Here is a 20,786-nt window from a genome sequence, read left to right on the forward strand (position 1 = left end):
TTGCCAAGGTCATTGACAAACTCTTTCTAATCTTTATTTATATTTTCAAGCAAATGGCTGTCACTTTTATTTGACTCTAGGACCATTTTGCCACAAAAAGTAAGTGCCCACCTGCATTTGGATTATGGCATTTCCTCATTGAAGTGTAATTCTGGTATCCATCTGGTGCGCCACAATTCTTAAGACTCTCATTGTAAAGGGAAATTGACAGGAGGCAAAGGAAAGATTAAACTGGAATTATTTAATTTTGTGGGAATGGGCAAACTAGGAGGTCATGATCAAATTTGGAACTCAAAGGTTGCTTTGGATTTTGTGCTCAGGGACATCTCAGTATATTCTCTAAAATCAATGGATGAGAATTTATGTTTCTTTATAAGTACTTGCTTTTTTGTTTTCCTTCAGTGAAAATCATTTACATGTTGGTTTTTGTTTTTGGGGTTGTTGATTTTTTTTTTGGTGTTTGGGCCACCCTTGGTAGTGTTCAGGGTTCTGTGCTTAGGGATCACTCCTGGTGGGGCATAGGAGACCATACATGGTGCTGTGGATCAAACCTGGCTTGGCCACATACAAGGCAAGAGCTATACGTGCTGTGCTATCATTCTAGCCCAGTTTAATTCATTTAAAGTTGTTGTTCACTTTCCTATTACTAACACTATGTTGAAATAAATAGTTTATTCTTTTGCACACTTAATAAACATTTACTAAGCTAGAAACTGGGAAGGCCGTCTCATATGCTGCTGAGTAAGCTAACAAAGCTAAATCTTAGGCATGGTGAATACTATAATAATTATTAGAGTAAAAGAGAAAACAGGGAAGGAATAGGTATAGGTTTATTTTGACAGTGAGATGGCAGTGGTAGTGTGAGGATGTGTGCAGTGGGGCTTATACACACATAGAGGTACGAACCTATCCCTCTGAAATTCATAGTATTATAAGCCAATGATGAATCAATTAAAATGATCACTATTAAGATCAAGGCACTTTTGAGAGTAATGAATGTCAAAACAACAAGTATAGACTAACGCTGTCCAAGACCAACAGTTCCATATACTGATTCTCATATTATTGAGAGTCACTAGATCTCACCACTTGGGCTCAGGGAAGAGAGTTTCAAAGCCTCCCATGCCGTTTGGTGACCTTTGACTCATTCAACAGATGACTCGTTTAAACCAATCAGAAGTGAATCATTACTATCCTGGTCCTATTAAAAGTTCAGCGTTGGCCTATTGAAAGTTCAGCATAATCAGCATGATGCTGAGGTTTCTTTTACTAGGGACATAAATTGCTCATAAATTCCATATGGGCAATTACTAACTAGAAAATGAAAGAATTGACAATATTCTAAGTATTGGAGAAAACATTTAAGCAGAGCTCATAAAAAATAATGTTGGTAACAGCATAAACAAGGAATAAAAATTTATTGTTTTAGAATATTAAAACTGGAGATTATCTTTGATATGTCGAGTATGCACCCCAATTATAATAGAACTGTTCTAAGAGTGCGGAATTAGCTGAAGTCCTATAGAAATTGACATGAGTAGTGGGGGAATATCCAGTCCACAGGCCATATAAGGCCTGAAAATAATCATGTGGTCTGACCCCAATACATGACAAGACAGACACATCTGCTTTTTGTCAGTTACCCATGACTCATCTGCCTGTACTGTATGGACCATAAATAATGTCCTAAATATATGAATAGCCCTTTGCAGAAAAAAAGGTCCCTACCTCTGGCATAATCTGGAGCTCTCTGATATTTTTGAGATTCAGTCAACGTTATCAGGTAAGTGTGACACAATAATTACAATAATAATAAAGATTCACACTTTAAACCTCATATGCTAAGGGTCTGGAGCAATAGTATGGTGTGTAAGGGCACTTGTCTTGTATGTGGCCAATCCAGGTTTGATTCCTCATACCACATGTGGTCCCCTGAACCTGTAAAGACTTAACTCTGAGCACAGAGTCAGGAGAAAACCCTGAGCACCACCTTCTTTGGGGAGAGGGTGTGCCCTCTCTCTCCAAAAAAACCCTCAAATGCTAGTCATATAGTTTTACTATAAACTACTTCATCTATCCTCATGATATCTCTATAGATTAGGTATTATCATCATTTTAAGATGTCAGGTTAAGATTTGTAATAAGATAATTAAAATGATGCTGCACCAAATGGCAAAATTGCTTTCCCTGTTTTATTTGTATAGAGCAAAGAAAACAAAACTCTGACTTCAAAGATGCACATTAAGGTAACAAAAATGGCCAAAGGCAACACAAAAGAAAAACTGGTCCACACAACTGAGCTGATGGAAGGGGTGTTTAATGGAAGGGGTGTTGAGGTCCTTCTTCGATGGAGGTGGGTATACTGGTGATAGCAGTGGTGTTGGAATTATGTGCACGGAAACTATCATTAGAAATATTGTAAATTACAGAAACTCAATCAATAAAAGAGAAAAAAAGTTTAAAAAAATGTCTTCTGAAATCCTAAGAGAGAAATCAAGAGAACTGTATGAGAAATATGAGAACTGTAATAGTAGTCAGAGGGCTAGGGGATGAACTCAAAAGGAACAATGTAACAATCATCAGAATACCAGAAGGACAGGGAGGCAACCCCAATGAAAGGGCAACAGTTAAAGATATCATTGCTGAGAAATTCCCAGAACTAGAGAATGCAGGCATCCAGATCCGAGGACCTGTTAAAGAGTACCAGTTAAAAGAGACCCTAATGAATAGACTCCAAGACATATAATAATCAGAATGATGGATACCATGGATAGAGACACAACAGCAAGCAACAAGGTCAAAGGAGTAAATTGCATACAAAGGAGCACTCCTTAGATTTACAGCACTTATCAGAGGAAACCCTCTGAGCCCAAAGACAATGGTGGGATATAGTGAAAAAGTTCAATGAAATGAATGACTCAGTAAGAATACTTTATCTGGCTAAACTCTCACTTAAACTCAAAGGAATGATATACTACTTCATGGATAACCAACGGATCAGGAACTTCCTAGACTCAAAACCGACCTTAAAAGAAGGACTAGATGGGCTACTGTAAGACAAGAAAAATCCCTACAAGCACAAGAAACCTCTACAGAAAGATGGCACAAAATCTCATGACAATAATCTCTCTTAATGGCAATGGTCTAAATGCACCAATTAAGAGACACAAAGTGGCAAAATGGATTAAAAAACTGAACCCAACTTTCTCCTGCCCACAAGAAACACACCTGAACAGTCAGAGCAGACACAGACTCAAGGTCAAAGGATGGAAAACAATCCTGCAAGCAAACAACTCCCTCAAAAAGACAGGGTGTCCATACTAGTATCTGACAACATAGATTTCAGAATGAAAAAGATTAGAAGGGACAGTGATGGCCAGTTTTTGATAATCAAGGGATACATAGAGCAGGAAGAAATGAAATTCCTAAACATATGCCTTCTCCCCTCTGCTCATGAAGCAGGCTTCCAGCTGTGGGGCAATCCTCCTGTACTTTGTATCTACTGTCCTTGGGTGTCAGCCTCATGTGATGTTCTTCTATACTCCACAAATGAGTGCAGTCCTTCTATGTCTGTCCCTCTTTTTCTGACTCATTTCACTTAGCAAAATACTCTCCATGTCTATCCATTTATAAGCAAATTTCATGACTTCATCTCTCCTAACAGCTGTATAGTATGGAAACACTGGTTTTGAAAGAAGAAATAGAAGAGAGAGGGCTAATAGATGTATACAAGGCTTTACATCCCCCCCCCCAAAAAAATATACACATTCTTTTTCAATGCACACAACATTTTCCAAGATACACCATGTTCTGTGTCACAAAACATACCTCGATAGAATCAGGAAGATAGAAATTGTATCAACTCTCTTTTCACACCATGATGCACCGAAGATAGAAGTTAATCACATGTAGACGCAGAGAACCAAATCGAACACCTAAAAATTACACAATTCAATGTTGAACAACGAGTGGGTAAGGGAGAAAGTCAGAGAAGAAATCAAAAGATACCTGGAAACAAATGAGAATGAAGACATGAGCTACCTAAATTTGTGACACACAGCTAAAGCTGTATTAAGAAGAAAACTTATAGCTCTGCAAGCATTTCTCAGGAAGGAAGGGGCCACATAGATAACTTAACTTCACAGCTCAAGATCTTAGAAAAAGACCAACAAAAGGAGTCCAAACCAGGAAGGAGGAAAGAAATAATAAAACTTCACTGTCACTGTCACTGTCATCCCATTGCTCATCGATTTGCACCAGTAACGTCTCCCATTGTGAGACTTATCGTTACTGTTTTTGGCATATTGAATACGCCACAGGTAGCTTTCCAGGCTCTGCCGTGTGGGCGCAAAACTCTCAGGCTCTCTGAGAGGGGCAGAGGAAACGAACACGGGTTGGCCACATACAAGGCGAACACCTTACTCCTGTGCTATCGCTCCAGCCCATAATAATAAAACTTAGAACAGAAATTAATGACATGGAACCTAAAATACAATCTGAAAGATCAATGAAACCAAGAGCTGGTTCTTCGAGAAAATAAACAAGATTGATAAACCACTATCAAGACTCACAAAAAAAGAGAGAGAACCCTAATAAATTGAATGATAAATGAAAAGAAGGATATCACAACAGAAACCAAAAAATTCGAAAGATCATCAAAGATTACTTTGAAAGTCTGTATGCTATTACACAAGACAACCTAGGAGAAATGGATAAATTCCTGGATTCCTATAATGTCCCAAAGCTGAACCAAGAAGATTTGGAGTACCCGAATAATCTTATTACTATCAAGGAAATTGAAGCAGTAATCAAAAGTCTTCCCCAGAACAAAAGCCCAGGTCCCAGATGGATTCAAGTGAATTTTTCCAAACACTTAAAGAGGACCTATTGACAGTTCTTCTCAAGCTTTTCCAGGAAATTGAAGAAACTGAAACACTCCCAAACAGCTTCTATGAAGCACATATCTCCCTAATACCACAAGCAAATAGAGACACCACAAAAAAAGAAAATTACATGCCAATATCCCTGATGAACACAGACATGAAGATCTTCAACAAAATTTTAGCAAGTAGAATTCAGTGATTCTTCAAAAAGATCATACACCATCACCAAGTGGGATTCATCCTGGGGAAGCAAGGATGGTTTATCGATCACAAGCCAATCAATATAATACATCATATCAATGAAAAAAGATAAAAACCATGTGATCATATCAATAGACACAGAGAAAGCATTTGACAAGATCCAGCACCTATTTATGATGAAAAGTCTCACCAAAATGGGTATTGAAGGAACTTTCCTCAAAGTAGTCAAAACCATCTACCACAAGCCTTGGTTAAGCATTATCCTCAATGGGAAAAAAGTAAGGGACTTCCCTCTAAGATCAGGGACAGGACAAGGATCCACTCTCCCAATCCTATTCTATATAATACTGGAAATACTTGTCATAGTGTTAGGCAAGAAAAAGATATTAAGGGCATCCAGATAGGAAAGGTAGAAACCAAGCTCTCACTATTTGAAGATTATATGATACTATATTTAGAGAACCCTAAAGTCTCTACAAAAAGGCTTCTAAAAACAATAGGCTTGTATAGTAAAGTCTCAGGTTATAAAATCAATACCCAAAAGTTCATGGATTTCCTGTATGCAAATAATGAGAGAAAGAATATGAAAGAAGTGATCCTATTCACAATCATGCCTCAGAAAATCAAGTACCTCTGAATCAGCTTAACTAAGGAGGTTAAGGATCTGTACAAAGAAAATTACACATCGCTACTTCAAGAAAAAAGAGGAGGTAAGGATATAGAAATATATCCTCTGCTCATGGACTGGGAGAATTAACATTGTTAAAATGGAAATACTCCCCAAAGCATTATACAGATTCAGTGTGATCCCTAAAAGGGTTCTCATGACATTCTTCAAAGAAATGGATGAAACACTCCTGAAATTCATATGAAACAACAACACCCCCATGAATAGTTAAAGCAATTCTTTGGTGGAAAATGTTGGGAGGCATCAATTTCCCCAACCTCAAACTCTACTACAAAGTGGTAGTAATTAAAACAGCATGGTATTGGAACAAAGGCAGATACACAGACCAATGGAACAGGGTTGAATATCCTTACAAACACCCTCAAATATATAATAATCTAATCTTTGATAAGGGAGCAAGAAATGTGAAGTGGAGCAAGGAAAGTCTCTTTAACATGTGGTGCTGGGACAACCTGCAGTATGTGACTTGAGAGTGTCCGCCGGGTCCCCTGAGCGGGGGACCGGCGTTTCTCTCTTTTTTTTTTCTTTAATCTCTCTCTCTTTCCCTCAACTTCTCCTGGGCACAGCACAGCATCTACCCCACTTCTCTGAGCACAAAATGGAGAGACGCACCCAAATGACCCAAATGCGCGGCGCGGCTGGCGGGGGATCTAGGGCGGGGAAGTACCGGTCTCCGCCCACATCGGACACTTAAAGAGAGTGCAGCCACGTGGGCCTTCCCATTTCTCCGCGCCCGCACCCCCAGAATGACTGACGAAGAGGAGGGAGCTGCTTGGGACACCAGCAGCCCACCAGCAACCTGCAGTATGTGACTTGAGAGTTTCCGCCAGGTCCCCCGTGCGGAAATCTCTCTCTCTCTCCTTCAACTTTTTCCCTGGACTTTAGACAGAAACCCAAAACCGCGCGGCCGCTGCCACGGCCGCGCAACCTAATGTCATCTTAGTATCAGCAATATGTAATGGTTCCTTCTTAATGGGTCGGACTTTTGTGGGTGATCCTAACAAGAATAGTAAGTATTTTGTTGAAATATTGAAGGCAATCAAAATGGTAGCCATCTCTCTAGACTGAACTAAGCTATATCCCCAAGCCGGCTGAGAAGAAATATCCTTCTTTCTCGGGAAGAAATGTGGTGTGGTGTCAAACATAGTGTGATGTCCATTAAGCAAACAGACCTGGTGGCGTGGGAATGGGAAATAAGGGGAAAAATTAGGTACATGGACCAGCGGGACACTGGTGGTATCTCGAGCCGGAGCCGATATCAGCACAAGACCTTTGGTTCCAGAAACTGCTTGCAGACACTCTACTAGACTATCAACTAAGCCAGAGCCCCACGCCGGCTGATGACGGGAAATAATCATCCTCTTCGGTTTTTTTCCCTTTGTCAGACAGCGTGGCGATTACTAAACAGGCGTGAACTCGGTGGCGTGGGGCAAGGGGGAAAAAGAAAAGTTATGTAACAAACAGCAGGACTTAATATCTCTATATTCTTAGTAATGGAGAACTATCAAATGCCTCATTGGCAATAGGACTGTCTTTTTCTTTTTGGGGGGAAACCCCAGCAACGGTAGTGAGTTGTGTGTTGAAACATGGAATGTAATCGAGATAAGCGTAAATGAAGTGAAACTTATCACGTACAAGGGTGGGGACTAGGGAGGTGGGAGGGGGCGGCAGATATACTGGGGGGGTTGGTGACGGAAGATGGGCACTGGTGAAGGGAAGGGTGTTTGAATATTGTATAACTGACATAATCCTGAGAACTTTGTAACCCTCCACTTGGTGATTCAATAAAAAAAATTAAAAATAAATAAAAAAAAAACATGTGGTGCTGGGAAAACTGGACAGCTATATGCAAAAATATGGGCTCAGACCTCTATCTAACACCATGCACACAAGTCAGATCAAAATGGATTAAAGATCTCAACATCAGACCAGAATCTATAAGGTACATTGAAGAGAAGGTTGGCAAAACCCTCCATGACATTGAAGCTAAGGGTATCTTCAAAGATAACATGCCACTGACCAAGCAAGTGGAAACAGTGATAAACAAATGGGATTATCTTAAACTAAGAAGCTTCTGTATCTCAAAAGAAACAGTGACCAAAATACAAAGACAGTCTACAGAATAGGAAAGGATATTCACACAATATCCATCTGATAAGGGTTTAATATCAAGGATATACAAGACACTGGTTGAACTCTACTAGAAGAAAACATCCAATCCCATCAGAAAATTGGGCAATGAAATGAACAGAAGCTTTCTCAAAGAAGAAATCCGAATGGCAAAAAAGGCACATGAAAAAATGCTCTTTATCACTAATCATCAGGAAGATGCAGATCAAAAGAACAAGGAGGTATCATCTCATACCACAGAGACTGACGCACACCAAAAAGAATAAAACCAACTGGTGTTGGTGCATATGTGGGTAGAAAGGGACTCTCCTTCACTGCTGGTGGGAATGCCAACTGGTTCAGCCCTTGTGCAAAGTAATATTGACATTTCTCAAAATATTAGAAATTGAGCTCCTATTTGACCCAGCAATACCACTTCTGAGAATACACTCCAGAGAAGCAAAAAAGTACAGTAGAAATAATATCTGCACTTGTATGTTTATTGCCTCACTGTTAACAATGACCAGAATCTGGAAATACCCGAGTGCCCGACAACAGATGACTGGTTAAAAAAAATTTGGTATATCTACACAATGGAATACTATCCAGCTGATAGAAAAGATGAAGTCATGAAATTTGCATATAAGTGGATCAACATGGAAAATGTCATGCTAAGTGGAATGAGTCAGAAAAAGAGAGACAGACATAAAAGGACTGCACTCATTTGTGGTATATGTAGTAACAGAATGGGAGACTAACACTCAAAGACAGTAGAGATAAGGACCAGGAGGATTACTCCACAGCTTAGAAGCCGGCCTTACATGCTGAGGGAAAAGGCAATTGAAATCAAGAAGGGACCACCAAGTAAAGGATGCTTGGAGGAGGGCTTGCTCAGAATAGGAAATGCGTGCTGAAAGTAGAATATAGACCAAACATGAGGGCCACTTAATACCTGTATTGCAAACCATAACACCCAAAAGGAGAGAAAGAGTAAAAGGAAATGTGCCTGCCACAGAGACGGGGATATGTGTGTGTGGGGATAGAGTGGGAGTAGCAGAAGGAATACTGGGAACATTGGTGGTGGAGAATGGGCACTGGTGGAGGGATGAGTACTTGAACATTATATGACTGAAACCTAAGCACAAAAGTTTGTAAGTCTAGACTGTATCTCAAGGTGATTCATTAAAACTTTTTTTAAAAAAATAAATAAAAGAGGAAAAAAGTTTTTAAAAATGTGTTCTGAAATCCTGAGTGAGAAATTGAGAGAAGTGTAATATGAGAACATTGGGGGTGGGGGGTGTGTGGAGGGAGGCACCTTGGTTTAATGGTGGAGGGTCCCTGCACTTTTGGGGCAAGCAAGGTCTAGCAGCACTGCAAGTAAATAATATTTGTACTATCATAAAAATAAGTATTAACTTCTTTGCTGTTGTTTTTGGGCCACAGCCAGCAGTGCTCAGGGCTTATTCCATGCCAACAGTCAGATTTCTCCTAGTGGGCTTTCGGAACCATATGGGGATGTAGGAGCTGGAGTGATAGCACAGTGAGTAGGGCATTTGCCTTGCACGCCGCCAACCCAGGTTTGATTCCTCCGTTCCTCTCGGAGAGCTCAGCAAGCTACCAAGAGTATCCCCACCCACACAGCAGAGCCTGGCAAGCTACCCGTGATATATTCGATATGCCAAGGACAGTAACATGTCTCACAATCTAGATGTTACTGGTGCCTGCTCGAGCAAATAAATGAACAACGGGACAACAGTGCTACGATAGTGCAGTGCTACAGTATACCTTACTATTTTAAAAATACAGAATGTGTTTTGACAAAGAATATACTATGTCCAAGAATAATGTCCAATGTCTAAGAACTAAACCATAGACTCAGACTACAAAGTAAGGGTTATCAGGAATGGACTATAGGAATGAACCATAAATACCCAAAGGAACATATTGGAAGAATATTGATATAGTTGTGATGGCTGCCATATAAAACATATAGAACTCCCAAAACAAATAAAATTTTATCTTTTGTAAGACAAAAATACTCCAAAATAAATTTCTTAATTTAATTATGAGAAAAAGAATGTGTTATGTAGACATACATGGCATTGGTCTCACCCTTATAAGTTATATGCCTTTTACTAAATTTTGTAATCTGAGAATCAATTTTTGCAAAAACTGAAAATGAAAAAGAATATGCAATCTATAATTTTACTGTAAGAAATTAAATAATTAAATGTTTACTGTTTGCCACACAGGAGACATAAAATAAATTGTATCACATATCAAGTGTATTATACTTTAAGTGGTATTTCTGATTTTTATCATCATCAACACTATAATCATGACTATGATAACACACTGCAACTTTCTACCCAGTTCATGGTACTGTCTTTTAATATGAACATTGACAGACTAAAGCGTCAATAGTATTTGATTGAACAGTGTTCAAAGTAGGGGCAAAATTATTTGCTTGGGAATTATGTGAAAATAAAAGAAGAAACAGTTCTGCAAAACTATCTCTAGTACTTAAGAAGTAATCACAGGAAGAAAATATTAAGTATGACAAGGAACTCCAAATGAAGACAGTGGATAGGAATTTCAAGGGGAATTTCCTTTCTATCCTTTCCATTTTAGGCTTTTTTAGAAATCAGGTGCTGTGTTTGGGATCTAACAAGGGTCAGTCACGTGCAGGGCTTACAAAATTCTTACAAAATACAGGAGTTACCTCATGAGGGTGTAAACTTTCCTAATGCTTGCTTGTTTGGAAATAGGATATGCTGTTGAAAATCTGTATTCCATATAGAGGGGAAGACTGGAATAAATGAATTCTACAAGTGAAATGAGGTTTCAGGGAAGAACCTCTTCAGTGTGCAAATAATACAGACTCCATCATGTATAGATAAACAACTACCTATTTGGAAACATTCTCAAAGTATTGCTGTCTGTTATTTTCGTGTATAAATAAAAATTCATCGCCATTTTGGAAAATTTTCCTAGGATCAAGAATGCATGAGAGGTTGAGCTAATTCTAACCCATTGTGTTGGAATGAATGCAAATTATTTGAGCAAATTTTTCTTCAACTTTAATTTTATTTCTCTACAGTGTACTATAATTCTCGCAGCTTATGCCTGTCTTATTCCCCTCTCTTCCCATAGCTTCTCAACATCCTATTTGATCTGAAGATTCACTGTATCACTGTCACTGTTGACCTACTGATCAACAATTTGTTCGAGCAGGTGCCAGTAACGTCTCCATTCGTCCTAGCCCTGAGAATTTAGCAGCTTCTATTTACTCGTTCTTCCCAGCGGTGCCTCATGGGAGCCTCTTTCAGGGTAAGGGGAATGAGACCCATCATTGTTACTGTATTTGGCATATCGAATATGCCACGGAGAGCTTACAAGGCTCTGCCATGTGAGCAGGATGCTCTCGGTAAATAGAGGTAAATAGAGGGGGTAATAATTGATTTGACATACAGTTCATTTGAATAACATTTTTAAATTTATTTATTTAGTTATTTAGTTAGTTAGTTAGTTAGTTTTTGGGTCACACCTGGCGATGCACAAGGGTTACTCCTGGCTTTGCACTCAGGAATTACTCCTGGCAGTGCTCAGGGGACCATATGTGTTGCTGGGAATCGAACCTGGGTCAGTCGCATGCAAGGCAAATGCCCTACCCACTGTGCTACTACTCCAGCCCTTGAACAGCATTTTTAATTTGTAATAAATGTAAGCAATTTTCTTAGATCACTTAAAATAACCAGAATAAAATAATCATTGATATATTTAATGTAGAAAATCTGAAATTTTAAAGGAACTCCAAATATGGAATAATGAGTTAGTGACTAAAACTGTTTTGGAGGCTGGAGTGATAATACAAAGGGTTGGGCATTTGCCTTGCATAAGGAAGACCTAGGTTCTATCCCCAGCATTTGGTCCTTAGAGCACTGCCAAGAATGATTCATGAGTGCAGAGCCCTGAGCAACACTGTGACTCAACCCTTCATACCATTAAATTATTAAAAAGTAATCAAAATTGAAATGTGAAAGGTATAGTAAATTTATACTGAACCTGTATTGTATAGATATCTTTTAGAATTTCTTATGAGATCAACTTCATAAAGAGCTAAGTATTTAATTCTACAAAAAAAGTTTCAAGCAAACAAGCTCTTCAATAACTTAACAGTGGGATGTCAATTTCTAGGGCCATTCAAAATAGTCCTTATAACATATATCAATATTTTACTTATTTATCTGTAGATTATGCAGGATAAATATTTGCAGAATAAACACTTGAACACAAGATAGTCTGAAGAGGGTTTAGTGACCTTTAGGGCAGGAGAGGGTCAGGAGGACAAAAATTCAATAATGACTTCAGGTTCTGTGCTTAGGTAAATGGTTAAATGGAAGTGTCCTTCCATCTAAATAGGAGATATAGGAGAGAAAATAGTTATTTCAGGTGGTTTATGAATGACAACGAAGGCCAGTCAGATAGTAAGGAGGTAAGGCACTCTACCTATACATGCTGACCTCAGTTTGATCCCTCAAACCCCATATGACCCTCTTAGTACCACCAGGAGTGAACCTCAAGAACAGAGAAAGAAAAAGAGAAAGAGAGAAAGAAAGAAAGAAAGAAAGAAAGAAAGAAAGAAAGAAAGAAAGAAAGAAAGAAAGAAAGAAAGAAAGAAAGAAAGAAAGAAAGAAAGAAAGAAAGAAAGAAAGAAGGAAGGAAGGAAGGAAGGAAGGAAGGAAGGAAGGAAGGAAGGAAGGAAGGAAGAAAGAAAGAAAGAAAGAAAGAAAGAAAGAAAGAAAGAAAGAGAGAGAGAGAGAGAGAGAAAGAAAGAAAGAAAGAAAGAAAGAAAGAAAGAAAGAAAGAAAGAAAGAAAGAAAGAAAGAAAGAAAGAAAGAAAGAAAGAAAGAAAGAAAGAAAGAAAGAAAGAAAGAAAGAAAGAAAGAGAGAGAGAAAGAGAGAAAGAAAGAAAGAAAGAAAGAAAGAAAGAAAGAAAGAAAGAAAGAAAGAAAGAAAGAAAGAAAGAAAGAAAGAAAGAAAGAAAGAAAGAAAGAAAGAAAGAAAGAAAGGAAGAAAGAGGAGGCAAGAAGGAAGGCAGGAAGGCAGCAAGGCAGAAGGCAAGGAAGGAAGGAAGGAAGGAAGGGAGGAAGGGAGGGAGGGAGGGAGGGAGGGAGGAAGGAAGGAAGGAAGGAAGGAAGGAAGGAAGGAAGGAAGGAAGGAAGGAAGGAAGGAAGGAAGGAAGGGAGGGAGGGAGGGAGGGTAGGAAGGAAAGGAGGGAGGGAGAAAGAGAGGGAGGATGGGAGGAAGGAGAGAGAAGAGGAAAGAGAATCAAAGAAAAAAGAAAGAAACAGAAATAAGAAAGAAGGAAAGAAAGAATAATATACAGGAAAATTGACTTCATACCTTTGCATAGGTAATCACAGTGATCCAGAGTTTACTATTTGATAAGGCAAACCATGTGTAACCTCAATAAAATGTGTATACAGAAAATTGAATGAAAGTTGACTCATTTTGCTTTAATTTTCTATTGGGATTTCTATCTATAAAGCCTAAATGGCAATTTATTAAATGATGCCCCAAACAACTGAAAGAAATACAGAGAAAGAGATTCCTCATTCTAGGCAAATGCTCCACTAGGGAAAACTTCCAAACAGCAGGATCCTGACTTAATAAAGGGCTGTGATCAGACCATCAATAATGAGTTAAACCGACCCTCAAGAGAATTAAAAGAATGAAAACGCATTTATAAGAAGAAGGAGAAAGAGCAGCTGTAGGGCTGAGAAGACAACCTACTAAATGAAATTAATGATGACTCTAAACTGGCCTCTTTCTTGAATTCATTTTAGCATCTATCTTGAATAAAGGAAAATAAAAGAGCAATCAGGATATTTGGAAAATAATAAAGATGTATTTGAAAAGTTGATAGCAATAATAACTATATGCATACTTACATATAAACAAGTTTTGGAGTATTGTAACCACTTGTAGATAAGTTGGGAAGTAGACTGAGAAAGCACAATTGGAATATCTGAGAAGTGTTGGACTTTTGCCCTTTCACATAAATATCTTCCTTGCAGTTATGCCACAATAGCACTGTAGCACTGTAGTACTGTCAGCCTGTTGTTCATTGATTTGCTCAAGCGGGCACCAGTAACGTCTCCATTGTGAGACTTGTTACTGTTTTTGACATATCGAATAAGCCATGGGTAGCTTGCCAGGCTCTGCTGTGAGGGTGGGATACTCTCGGTAGCTTGCCGGGCTCTCTGAGAGGGAGAGAAGACTCAAACCCAGGTCAGTCGCGTGCAAGGCAAACGCCCTACCCGCTGTGCTATTGCTCTAGCCCATGCCATAATATCTGAAATTTTATCTTTTAAAATTGTCCTATCTGGTAGAGTAGCCCCATTCACATATCGCTACTTAGAATTGAATTTTAAATAATTTACTTTCAAATAAAGGTAAAAAATTTATTTTTTCTATTGTACTAGCCACATGTAAAATGCACATTAGTCACCCGTTACCGTACTGGAGAGAGGATATAGACAATATTCCTATTATCATAGCAAAGTTTATTGGATATATTGGAGATTTCTGATTAAAATGGGGTTCTCTGTACTGGAGCTTTCTGGAAACTCTTGGCTAAAATATAAAATATTAAGGTCATTCTGCAATGCCCATCCTGTTGCGTGATGGACATGGACATAGACTAAGATTTATCCATCAGAAGCCATCCCACAAAAGAACTGGAAAGAAAACTCTGCAGTGCTCAATTTCAAGCCATCCTCTTAGACCTATGAGATAGTATAGTAGGTAGGGTTCTTAGGGTTTTTGCTTTGCATGTGCCTGACTTGACCTCAATCCTCAGAACCTCAAATGGCTCTGCCAGGAATGATCCCCGAGCACAGAGCCAGCAGTAAGCACTGAGCAGTTCCAGGTGTGACCCCCAAAACAAAAAACAAATGAAAACAAAAGAAACTACATTTTTCACATGAGATGGATAGAAAGGAATGTTAAGCAGCAGAGTCAAGCCTGGAAATGTGTGGCAGAATTTGGGACATGTTAAGAGACGCTTACTGTATCAATATGGACTGAAGGTATTCATTTTAGGGTCGAGAGAGAAAATGATCATATACTCAAATAATTAAAGGAAAAGGAAACTAGATCATATTGGTGGACCCACTTTTTTTTTTAATCTAAAAACTTGTAAGATCATGAGGTAACCTACCAGGTTCTTCTAGCAAACTCTTGGGACTGAGTTCAAGCCCTCATTTGCCTTCTATTAGCTTTACATCTTGCAAAGAGCTTTGGAACATTAAATTAGCTAAAGTCACTAAAACTATCATTTGTTATAAGTAAAGAATCATTTTATTGTTTTTTTTTTCTTTTTTTGCATTTTGGGTCACACCCAGCGATGGACAGGGGTTATTCCTGGTTCATGCACTCAGGAATTACTCCTGGCAGTGCTCGGGGTACCATATGGGATGCTGGGAATCGAACTGGGGTCGGCTGCATGCAAGGCAAATGCCCTACCTGCTATGCTGTTGCTCCAGCCCCAAAATCATTTTTATTTTATTTTGTCTTGACAAAAGACACTTTTATTTTCTGTTCACTTATTCACTAGCATTTTGCTAAAATTTCCTTTCTACAAAGAAAAACAAAGTCATGCCATAGCATGAATGTGTAAAATAGTTAATCAACCTTACTGCCTAGTTAAATGACTCAAGCATAAGTTTCAACATCTTGCCTTGTCAAAATTACAGGACTGTTTTGTGATATCAGAGACATTTATACATTGATGAAAATGTACAGTTGTACCAGTAGGTGTCAAAGAAATGCTGTATTAATAACTGCTTTGTATAGCCCGTACAAGGTTTCAATCCATTTGAGTAAGTAAAAGTACATTGCAAGCTATAAATTTCCTGCACAAAAACAAGTTTTTATGGCTAAATAGGACATAATTGCAACTTTACTTTAATGAACAAATCAGAAAATATGTGTTGAGCACCTGAATTAGCATATTTGTCATAAAAGTCAGTGATGTATTAACTGCCTAACTGTGCTCAGCTAGTTCCTTGCTGTTGAGCAGTTTCCTTCTGGCTTACTCCTCCATGCGAATCACAGATTGAGTAAAATGCCTGCTATGTGAGAGTAGCAGGTACTGTGAAAATAATCCTGGCTTTAAACTCAGACTTTACTCTGTTCTGCATTTACTCATTTACAAATATTTATTGAGACTCCATTTTTTTCCTTTATTTACAAGCAAATGCTTTTGAGATGCCAGGGATGTAAGAAGGGAATCATATCAGGAAGTTATTAAGCTGAGATAGAAAAGATGAAAGACAAAGGGAAATTGTTTTTTCATGCACAGAGAATACTATATGTAACGACTTTACATAGGTCCAAGGATAAGAAGACCAAGTATACATGTAATACAAAAATAGGAGATGGTGCTGTGAGTAAAGACTGCAGAGACACAGACTCATGCATTCAGAGTCCTGCAGTCAATTTCTACTCGAGGAAATGCATTTAAATAGGTAATTTAACTATTTCTGAGTAATGGAAGCCTATAAGCTAATGGGAAGAGGAAGTTACCACATTAAGGGTGTAGCTACTTACAAGAACCGATAGTGAGGGTGGAGAGCTATTCCAATAAAATGTCCCAGGTATTATGCCCTGATTCCCCACTTATTATAAGATACTAAGGCAGTATTTTATTTTTTCCCTATAGCTCCATAGTATTCCATTGTGTATATATAACACTACTTTTCCGTCTACTCATATGCTGTTCAATGTCCACATTTTAAAACTAGAAAGATATTAATACAAGGACTTGAGAAATTAATGAATGAATGCCTGGGTTTACATGTTGAAAACCCATTGTCAACATGTAACTGGTAACAACATTAACCTACATCACTACCCCTCATTTATTTAAATATTCATTTTTTGGACAATAAAGTGCTTGAGATTTGTATTCAAATTCAAAATTCCCTGAGTGAGTACTGTACGTTGGCCTCCACAGCCTTATAGATTCTGGATTTTATTATTTGTCTCTGCATCCTCTACAATGAATTCCTTTCAGTGCAATTCAACATTGTGTATTTTTATAGCAACCATCATTAAGTAGCACTGCACTGTTGTCCCATTGTTCATTGATTTGCTTGAGTGGGCACCAGTAATGTCTCCATTGTGAGACTTGTTACTATTTTTGGCATATCAAATATGCCACAGGTAGCTTGCCAGACTCTGCTGTTCAGGAAGGATACTCTCTGTAGCTTCCGGGCTCTCTGAGATAATATACTGTAATATAGATATATCTTAGGCATATTACATATCTCCCTCTAAAAGAATACAAGTTCCATGAGAGGAGGGAAACTTAAATAATTCCTTTGTTGATGTACCAGATAGAACTATGGGTGACTACTTTACAACTGCCTCCTCAAGAGATTTAGAGACATCCAGTGACTTCTTGAATAGATTTGAGAGGAGTGCACGTATATGGTATGTGACCTGGAGCAGATGTGAGATGATCTTGTTTTTGCTATTATGCTGCCTCTCAATGGATTGGAGTGATAGCATAGCAGGTAGGGCATTTGCCTTGCACACGGCCAACCCGGGTTTGATTCCTCTGCCCCTCTCGGAGAGGCTGGCAAGCTATCGAGAGTATCCTGTCCGCACGGCAGAGCCTGGCTAGCTACTCGTGGCGTATTTGATATGCCAAAAAACAGTAACAACAAGTCTCACAATGGAGACGTTAATGGTGCCTGCTAGAGCAAATTGATGAACAAGGAGACAACGACGACGACAGTGCTGTCTCTCAATAATAAACATAGATGCTCAATAATCTTTACAATGAGATTTTATAAGAGAAAGAAACATGGATATGATTAAACAAAAATTAATCCTTATGTTGAACTGGAGAGTTCTTTCAAGGTGTTAAGTGCATGTTTTATATGCAGAAAGCCTTGGATACAATCCCCTGAGCACTGCCAAGAGCAATCCTTGAGCCCTGATACTAGGAATGACCCCTAATGCTCAATGTGTCTATGGAAAAGTAACTTGAAAGTAAAAAACAAATCTCATTTTAAATTATTGGAGAGCAATTGAATAAGCAAGAATTGAAAATAATCACAGACTAATGAAGTAATTGATAATGGAAGCTGAGAGATTGTGAAGAAAAAAATGTATGCCTCTTATATCTCATCTCTCTTTAAAGAGTTTCTTTGAAAGATTTATTGAGTTGTTGATTCAACAATTGGTTGAGAAACTGTTAAAATATCTGTCTCGCTCTCTCTCTCCCCTTCTCTCTGTCTCTGTCTCTGTCTCTGTCTCTGTCTCTCTCTCTCTCTCTCTTTCTCTCTCTCTCTCTCTTTTTTCTCTCTCTCCCTGGCCAAACCTGTCAGTTCTCAGGAATTCTTCCTGGCTCCATACTCAGGAGTCACCCCTGGCTGGGCCCAGGGGACCATATGGTGTGCTGGGAATTGAACCCTGGCCAGCCCTGTGCAAGGCAAATGCCCTACCTCCTGTAATATTAGTTTGGTTTCCAAAATATTTCTTTATTATTCTCTCTATTCTTTTTCTTCTCTTAGTGATGGTTATTATTGATATTATTTTCATTGTGAATACAGGTGTTCATACTTAAGTCTAGCTGTGATGCTTGCACATTTTTGCTGCGAAGTTTGCCTGGGGCTGCAGACTACACCAGATTAAGTGCTTACATACTCAGCCACAGTACTCACTGTTTGCACTCCTTCCACTGTGGTGCTTCCATACACATCTGCAAAGGGTCAAACTCTCCAGCTGAGAAAACCCAGTATGTTGTAGTTCTCACTGTGGGTTGCTACAGTGACTGAACTCATACTTGCGAGGGGTCGCATTTTCTGGTTCTTGTGCTGAACTATCTTCTTGTTTCAACTGTAGTGCCTTCTTGACATGGTGTGGGAGGGGGTTGGTCAGACCACACTAACCATATATATCTGGATACCGTGCTACCAGAAATTTCTCGTGGTACCAGGGATTGCAGATTGCAGAACCACCAGATTCAAACAAATGCACCATCAGGATCATGTTCAACGCATGTGACAGTAGTAGGGATATGCATTTACGACCACCTTCTTGTAAGGTACATGCTCTAAGCTGCTAAATATTGTTCCTGTCTTGCAATATTCCAACTGCACCATCTTTCTGTGCATCTCAGATCATGGAGCATATGCTCAGCAGTCTTTCATAATCACTTTACTAAAAATCACTTTCCTGCATTGCTGTCCTGTCCTCTAAGACATTTATCCAATCCTCTTCAAAAAACTTTTCACTTCATCACACATATTATTCTGTCACTGCTTACCAATTACCAATTGTGTATGACTCTGTCAAGGGACAGCTCTATCACGTGAAAAATTTTGCTTCATTTTCTATCACACTCTCAGCACCTTCACAAGAATTGGAAGACAGCAAGCACTCGGTAAATAGAAGATAAATATATAAGCTTCTGTCATTTTTTTTTTTTTTTTGAGGAGCAGGGAAAAAGGAAAGAGCCAGCTGGGGAGTGTTTCTCCATTGTTCCTCCAACAGAGTCAAACTGAAGCAACAATTTAAGATCTTACATCATTTCATTTAGCAATTCATGAGATTAGATACATGATTGAAGATAATGGCATGTGGCCTCAGCTTCCAAGAAGCTTATGATTTAGTGGGGAGGAAAGGTAAATTTAATAACAACACTTTGAACAGATAGCTATGATCAAACAACTGCTAAAGACTATTCAGGCTAGAGTATTGTGCCTAAATAGAGTTACTGCTGGCACTGTTGTGGCCAGGGAAGACTGTGGTTTAAGGCAAGGATTAAGGAGAAGTTAAAACTTTTGTTTTTTAACTTCCACCAAATTGAACTCTACTTATTTACTCTTGTATGAAAATATTTTTCTGTTTCTCCAAGCACTAGTTTTGGAATATATATGCCAACTAGCATACATTTTTTATTTTCAATTCTTTTTAATATTCATTTCTTCTTTCTTTGGAAACCCACATTAACAAATCCATCCTTCTCTCTCAACCCCTTCCTCCCGAGCACAGCGCAGGGTCCACGGCTTTCTGAGCACAGAATGGAGACGTCGAGCCTCTCTCTAGGTTTCTCCATCTTATGAGCACCATAAAAGGGTAAAAGTTTGTAGTGATGTTATTTCTGGTTGTACTTTCCCTGGACTTTATACAGAAATCCAAAACCACGCGGCCGCTTCTGCGGCCGCGCAACCTAATGTCATTTTAGCATCAGCAATATGTAATGGTTCCTTTCTAATGGGTCGGACTTTTGTGGGAGATCCTAACAAGAATAGTAAGTCTTTTGCTGAAATATTGAAGGCAATCAAAGGGGTAGCCATCTCTCTAGACTGAACTAAGCTATATCCCCACGCCAGCTGAGAAGAAATATTCTTCTTTCTCGGGAAGAAACGCGGTGTGGTGTCAACCATAGTGTGATGTCCATTAAGCAAACAGACCTGGTGGCTTGGGAATGGGATATAAGGGGAAAAATTATGTACATGGAACAGCGGGACGCTGGTGGAATCTCGAGCCGGAGCCGATATCAGCACAAGACCTTTGGTTCCAGAAACTGTTTGCAGACACTCTACTAGACTATCAACTAAGCCAGAGCCCCACGCCGGCTGATGACGGGAAATAACCATCCTTTTCGTTTTTTTTTCCCTTTGTCAGACAGCGTGGCGATTACTAAACAGGCGTGAACTTGGTGGCACGGGGCAAGGGGGAAAAGGAAAAGTTATGTAACAAACAGCGGGACTTAATATCTCTATATTCTTAGCAATGGAGAACTGTCAAATGCTTCCTTGGCAATAGGACTGTCTTTTTCTTTTTGGGGGGAAACCCCAGCAACGGTAGTGCGTTGTGTGTTG

Source organism: Sorex araneus, chromosome 2 (genome assembly GCF_027595985.1).
Source record: "Sorex araneus isolate mSorAra2 chromosome 2, mSorAra2.pri, whole genome shotgun sequence".
Taxonomy (NCBI): Eukaryota; Metazoa; Chordata; class Mammalia; order Eulipotyphla; family Soricidae; genus Sorex; species Sorex araneus.